The sequence below is a fragment of the Tasmannia lanceolata genome, unplaced genomic scaffold (assembly GCF_043159265.1).
Source record: "Tasmannia lanceolata isolate RefF3 unplaced genomic scaffold, GAP_Taslan_0.1 ptg000012l, whole genome shotgun sequence".
NCBI classification, from domain to species: domain Eukaryota; kingdom Viridiplantae; phylum Streptophyta; class Magnoliopsida; order Canellales; family Winteraceae; genus Tasmannia; species Tasmannia lanceolata.
This window is the reverse complement of record NW_027518689.1, coordinates 44,343,356-44,351,578: the sequence shown is the minus strand read 5'-3', so window position 1 is coordinate 44,351,578 and position 8,223 is coordinate 44,343,356.

The window sequence follows — 8,223 nt, the reverse complement described above, 5'->3', positions numbered from 1 at the left end:
AGTAATCAGATTCTAACTAAGCATTACCAGCTCTTTGTCCCCTCCACTTCAAGTGGGATTAGAATGTTGTTTTGAAATTTGGGACATCTCCTTTGTTCTATCTCATACCAACAAAAATTCTCACCAATAAATTTTTTTATCACTGGTTAAGGAATTGAGTCTATCTTTTCAATCTAACTATTATTGACAGCGTAATTTCTGAGCCTGTGTGGCTGTTCTCACCTGCAACAGCCCGTCCAAGTGCAAAATGCCTGGCTTCTGGGATGGTCCCTAGCAAATCCCATGTTTTCTTATTTATATACAAAAGAATCACATCTATGTGATTGATGTGATACATAGTAGTGCGCACTGGCTGGATAACAAGTAGATTCCTTATCAAGACATGAAGTCGGCTAAAACCCAAACTATCATGTGTACATGTCTATTTGATATGATGTTCACATTTGGGTGCGCTGGGTTGGAAGGTGCTTATAAGTGATAATACACACAGATTTTTAGAGGGAGTAGCAGATTAAAGTTCTTTGATTCTCCAGATGTACTTATTTTATTCATGAGAGAGAGAGAGAGAGAGCCCTTGCAAGATGAAAAAGCGCCCCCTTGGTCGCAGGCACACCAAAGTGCATTTATAATAGCACCAAAAATGTAAGTATTCGATGAAGATTCATAAAAATGATAATTAAAAATATAAATGTACAATGGCCCTATTTTAAAAAAAAGAGAATTTATATGGTGGCCGACCGTCAAGTCCATTGTAGGTGGTACGATGGAAGTACCATCCTTGATACTTGATCCAACAACAGCCACTTAAAAAGTGGTCTGCAGTTGGATCAAATATCAAGGGGGGTACCGCTAGCACGGTTTATGACGGTCGGGCACCATATGAAAACTCTTAAAAAAGATAATTTAAACTGTTGATGTTTGTGTTGTATCCTATCTAAGGTGGAACCTACCAGGTACATGGTTCATCTCAATCATGGTATACCCCATACGAATGATAGGGCTAGGAAGCATGGAAATACCATATCACAGGATAGAAAGGGATAGAAAGGGAGCAGTTCCCCAGATCATGACATGTCGAGTCACCGACGCAAGCATAGTCACCCGGCCAGGTTCGTGGCCAAGCTCGACTCTGATTGGCCTCCGTTCCTCGATCTCCCTCGAGCAGCATCTTCCACAAGAAAGCTCCTTGATAGCACATCACCATCATGAACTGACACCACCAGAATATGTCCCAAATCCCACTTTCGTCCTAGTAAGGTCTCTATTCCATTTAACCGCCAACCTGTTACTGCCAGATCTCCTATCTTGTCGAATTGTCATCTAGGATCCTATACACATCCCATGCCAACATCTCCAGTGATATACATGGTCCACGTCACCGCAACATTGTACCCAAGAAATCGAAACTCCCGCATATACAAGGGGACCCCCCGTTCAAAGAGGCAAGAGACAAACACATAGGATAACTCCATAGGACAGACTTTTGGCATCCCACCTCTGGGTAAGATAACACCCCTAGGTGCGTCACCATCCTCTGCATTCCAGTTCTCCTTTCCTCTTGGTTTCTCGATCTGACTTGAGTGTTGAAGGCTCCCGGAGTTCCGACTCTTGGTGGTCCTTAACTCCTTGTCAGTGGGTGTGGAGGATACAAGTCGGACGGATACCTATCGAGATAAGGAACGCCGATCCGGGCCGTTCGCATCCAGGCACAGATTTGAGCCGCATCAATATATATATATATATATATATATATATATATATATATATATATATATATATATATATATATATATATATATATATATATATATATATATAGAGAGAGAGAGAGAGAGAGAGAGGAAAGTTTCTAAGCACATGCTCAAAACCACATGTGGCCCATATTTTTTTGGGGAATCCAAAACATTTATTTGGAAGGCCCTTCCATGGATAGGGTGTGTACCAAAAATCAGCCCTATGGGATCATCCTAATAGTAACTAAAACCATAAAAAAAAAAAGCGACAGAATAACACCTCCCTCGACGTTCACCTTTATTTTTTTCTTACTTTAATAATCCACTCCCCTTTGCTGAATTTCTGATTGATTTTGAAATATTAATAGTAACTAAAACCATATTCTATCCACCAATTATTTCTATCACCATTTACCAAATATGAATTATAATATATTACTTTTCCCTCCATGATCCTTGGGCATTTGAGTCTCTTCTAACTCAGGGACATGAGTTAGAAAAAAATAGTGGGGAGGCATTTGAGTGATCTAAACCATTCATTATTTTGGTCAGTTTGGGTCCAAAATCTTCTCCATTGGATGATCTTAACGCTAGAATCTATGGAGGTTTAATACAGACAGCATGGCATAGAAACCTTCACAGATCAAAGCGTTATAATCATCCCGTGGATAAAAATTTTAGGGCATATGGCATCTATGTTGGGGCCGACAAATGAATGGCTCATGTCCGTGAGTTCACCATATTAAAAGTAGGGATATGCTAGGGACCATTTCTAAAGGCATTTCACGGACTAGCTGTTGCATGAGAGCAGCCACCTCAGATGAATATATTAAATGAATATGACAAAATCTGTTGAACAGTGAGCGTATCCCATAGGGGTGCAATGCAGCTTGGGTCATGCTCAATCCGAACCCGACCGGTTCAACCTGATTGGCTTGGGTTGGATAGGCACTTACATGGGTTGGGTTGGGTTGGGTTGGGTTAGGGTTAAGAAAAGCCAACCCGATTTAATTTCAGGTTGCGATAGGGTGAGGCCTTCGCCAAGGTCTTAGATTTCGGCCAAGACCGAAACCGAAACTTACGAAATCTGAAATCAGCGAAATGTGCCAACGGCCGAAATTTTGGAAATGCCACCAAAATGATGGCTATAGGGCGACCGTAGCCCTTCGAGACATGGTAGATTTTAAATGGACTTCAACTCAAACGGTTGGGATCATCCGATGGCCACATATTTTTTGCACAATCCATGGAACCAACCAATGAACGGTTAGGATCATCCATTCATGGGCTCTCAGTATTTGTTTTTACAGGTATAAGCTGGGTGAGCGTATAGGGCGTGCTATTATATTGCATATGGCGAAGGGAAAAGGCTATTCCCACACCCTTAATTTAATAATGGCAACCAAACCTTAGTCTTTGCACTTTTCTAAATAGCTTTTAAAAGAGAAAATGACCAAAAAAAAGGACTTTGATATGACAATGACCTGTCAAGTGGGGAGACTTGGAAATGACCAATGTAAAGTTGTTTGGACGAGAATGCCCCTCAATGTACGTTTTTCTCTCTCCCTCCCCCTCTCTCTCTCTCTCTCTATCAAATCAAATTACATGTGATGATTACCTTTCACTTTTTTATTTTCAAAACCCCAAACCACTTCTCTCTCTCTCTCTCTCTCTCTCTCTCTCTCTCTCTCTCTCTCTCTCTCTCTCTCTCTCTCACCTGTTTTATTTTCAAAACCCCAAACCACTTCTCTCTCTCTCTCCCCGGCGTTCTCTCTCCGGCACTCTCTCGTCGGCCCTCTCTCTCCTCGTCACCGGCACAAAAGAGGGCGCTCCCCACACGGCGGCTAGCTTATCAGGTTGATACCCCTCTCACTGTCACTTTCTCCTTCAATTTTTTCAATTATTGTTCTCGTAAATTCTGGAAAACCCCTAATTTTTTTTTTCAATTATTGTTCTCCTTAAGTTATTGGGAACACATTATTGGAAAATGTATGGTTTAAACTAATACTTTCTCAGACATTATTGGTTTAAACACCTAAATTCTGGAATATCAATGGTTTAAACCAATAATCTGTGAACAATCATTGGTTTAAACAACATATTTTTAGAAAATCATTTGGGAAATATCTAATTTTTGAAACATTCAAGGTTTAAACTTACAGTTTCTCAGAAATTATTGATTTAAACCATTAAGTTTGGAACTATTAATGGTTTAAACCAATACTTTGGGAGAAATATCTAGTTTAAATCTCAAAATCAGTTGAGAAAACCACTAATTTTTTTAAAATTAATCGTTTAGACAAACAATTGATAACAAATTATTGGTTTAAACCCTAAGTATTTTGTAAATCAGTTGATAAAGACCTAAATTTTCACAAATCTATGGTTTAAACTTGAGAAAACGGTTCCTACACATATGTGTAGATAAGTTATCTACACACTAGCTTAAAATACAGTGGGGGCCACATTATTTGGGTGATCCAAACCATTCATTTTTAAGGCCCTCACATAGATAGGGTGTCCACAAAAAATCAGATCCATAGGATCATCCTAACCATTCGAACTGTGGAGGCAAAAAATGGACTAATTTGTGAAGGTTTAAAGACATCCATTTTACCTCCACAAATCATAGGGTTGGGATGATCCTACGGATCTGATTTTTTGTAGACACCCTATCTATGTGAGGGCCTATAAAATGGATGGCTTGGATCACCCAAACAATGTGGGCCTCACTGTATTTTAAGCTAGTGTGTAGAGAACTCTCTACACATATGTGTAGGAACCGTTTTCTCTTTAAACTTATAAGTTTACATACATTATTGGTTGAAATACTTAAAGTGTGAGAAATCATTGGTTTAAACCCCTAAAATTTTTGAAACCACTTGAGGAAACCCCTAATTTTTAAAAAATCAATGGTTTAAAACCTATAGTTTCTAACCCATTATTTGGTTAGTTAAACCCCTAAAGTTTGAGAAATAAAGGGTTTGAAGCAATTATTTTTTAGAATTCATTTGGTTAAACCTGTAATATATAACAAACCAGTTAAGAAAACTCCTAATCTTTTAAATATCAATTATTTATACAAATAATTTATCGCACATTATTGGTTTAAACCCCTAAAGTTTGAAAAATCAATGGTTTAAACTAATAATTTGTGAGATATCATATGTTTAAACCACTAATATTTTCAAAATCAGTTGAGAAAACCCTTATTGTTTCAAAGATCATTGGTTTAAATCAATAATTTCTCAAACATTAATGGTTTAAACCCCTAAGTTTTGAAAAACAATAGTTTAAACCAATATTTCTGAGAAATCATAGATTAAAACCCGTAATATGTCAAAAATCAATAGTGAGTTTTGAACGATCAATGGTTTAAACCATTAGTTTCTCAGAAATTATTGGTTTAAACCCGTAAAGTTTTGAAAATCAATGGTTTAAATCAATAATTGTTAAGAAATCATTGGTCAAACCCTTACTATTTAGGAAATCAATTGAGAAAACCCTTAAACTTTGAAAGGTCAATAGTTTAAACCAATAATTGGTTAGAAATTATATATTTAAAGACATAATATTTCTGAAATCAGTTTTGATAACCTCTAATTTTTGAGAAATCAATGGTTTAAACCTATAAATTGTCACACATTATCGGCTTAAATCTCAACAGTTTGAAAAAAATAATGGTTTAAACCAATAATTTGTGAGAAATCAATTGTTTTAAACACTGAAGTTTGAGAAATCAGTTGAGAAAGCCCGTAATTGTTAAAAAATCACTGGTTTAAACCACCATTCCATTGCTTCCTTTGTAGGGGCATAAACCACCATTCGATTGCTCCACTCCAAAGCACTATTCCATTGCATTGCACCAATACTAATCTCCTTTCCATGGAAAGGTATGTAGTTCCCTTTCCATTCTCCTCTCTTTCCATTTTTAGCACGTTTAAATTGCTTTAAACAACTTCTAATCATTTTTTAATTTTGTCTTTACAAGAGAGAGGAACGAATGGCTTCTTTTGTCTTACATGTCGACGGCATTCTAAAGGATGTGGTATCATTTGAATACGTCAGCGGGAAGAAGTTGCCTCTTATTGTGAGTCGGGGAACAAAATTTAGAGATTTTGACAATCTAATTCATAGCAAAATTGGGACCAATCGAAGTGAGGTTTCTCTATCTATAAAGTGTCGATATATTTTTGACCCATCTCAGATCATCTTATATGATATTCGAGATGACGACGACCTTGATCTCAGATCATCTTATATGATATTCCCGCCGGCACATGCACTAGTCGAGGCCGAGACGTATGATTGCTGGGTATGGTTCCTGCATTTGTTCCGTTAGAATTTCATTTCGACAGGACGAGATATCATCACGATTGGGTCCGACCGAATGAAGGGGTTGCCTAGAGCCGTAGCGGAGGCTCTGCCAGGGTCGCACCAAAAAACCAAACTAACAAAAGAGTAATCATGTATATAATATATGCACTCTTTACCTGTAGCATAATAGCGCATCCAGTGATATATCCCGTCTTCTCATTTTTGGAATATGAATCTAATGACTTTACCAGGAAGTCGTAGACGGGGTATGCCCAAGCAATTCTCCTCACGATCTTTGCTCTTAAGTAGGGGAAGAGGCAGGATTTCGTCCTGTGATCCACAAGCCCAGGCAAAAAGCACGAGCAACACAAGAGCAGCAACACATGTCTCACTGTTGTCTGGATAGATGCAATCTCATCCGATCTGGACTCTGCCCTGATAACATCTGCAATCTCACCAAATCTCGCCCAAGCACCGGAAAGCCTCCAACCTTCGACTTCTTCTGTCGAATGCCAGTCTACCCGTATTCTATTCCCTATAAGACTTAGGCTCAATGCTAATGCTAAATCCCTGACCTTAAAGGGGACTAATATGCCACCTATTTTAAATGCCCTCGACTTCGGTATCCAAGATCGCACGAGGATGGTCACCATTGCCTTGTGCAATTTCAGACCTTCTAGATTAAGCAAGGCCCCAAATGGGCTGCTCTCTAACATACAATATGTGCTTTCCTCAACTCAAGAGACCTGAATAAGTCGTGAAACTTAGAGGGGCAGCATCTTGACGTAGCATAAGACGCTTGCAAAATAAACCATTATCAGATATATACAACATTTTAAAAAATACAAGGCTTAAAAGAATAACGGAGGAATTACCATGGTTTGATGAGATGATCACTAAGTGGAAAAGATGGAATCAAATCCAATAAATCATATTTGGACCCGTTCAGACAGAATGTGATGAAAAATGTTAACAACTGATTTAAACCAACTGATTTCTCAAATATTAGGGGTTTAAACCAATGATTTCTCATAAATTATTGGTTTAAACCAATGATTTCTCATAAATTATTGGTTTAAACCATTGATTTTTCAAGATTTAGGGGTTTAAACCAATGATTTATATCAAATATTGGTTTAAACCAATGATTTATATCAAATATTGGTTTAAACCATTAGTTTTCAAAACTTAGGGGCTGATTTTCAAAATAGAAGGGGTTTAAACAAATGATTTGTCATAAATTCTTGATTTAAACCATTTATTATTCAAGATTTAAGGGTTTAAACCAATAAGGTATGAGAAATTATTAGTTTAAACCATATATTTTCGAAAAATTACGGATTTTCTCAACTGATTTTTAAAAAAAATAGAGGTTTTAACCAATGATTTATAAGAAATATTGGTTTAAACCATCATTTTTCAAAACTTAAGGGCTATTTTCCAAAATAGAAATGATTCAAGCTATTTTTCGAAATAGAAGAGATTCAAACCAATGATTTTTCAAACATTATTGGTTTAAACCATTTATTATTCAACATTTAAGGGTTTAAACCAATAATGTGTGAGAATTATTAGTTCAAACCATACAGTTCCCAAAAATTAGGGGTTCTCTAAATTGAATAGGGGTTTTAACAAAAATATTTCTATCAAATATTGGTTGAAACCATTATCTTTCAAAACTTAGGGGCTAATTTCAAAAATATAGGTTTTTCTCAACTGATTTGGAAAAATATAGGGTTTCCTAAACTCATTTTCTCAATTTAAACCAATGATTTCTAACAAATTATTGGTTTAAACCAAACTTTGGGAGTTTAAACACAAAATTTGTGAAAAAATTGGAAGGAATTAGGGGTTTAAACCAAACTTTAGGGCTCTAAACCATACATTTCTAAGAAATTAGGGGTTCAAACATACCTTTAGGGCTTTAAACCATATATTTCTAAAAAACATAAGATTTTAAACCAAACTTTAGGGCTTTAAACCATAGATTTCTAAAAAAAATTAGGGTTTTAGTTGCTGATTTTCCAAACTGAAAGAGAGAGAGAGTACCAATCCTAACTTATTGGTTTGAGTCTAAACTGATTTGGGAAAATTATAGGGTTTTCTAAACTGATTTTTCAAAATATACGGTTTTCTCAACTGATTTGGGAAAATATAGGGTTTTCTAAACTGA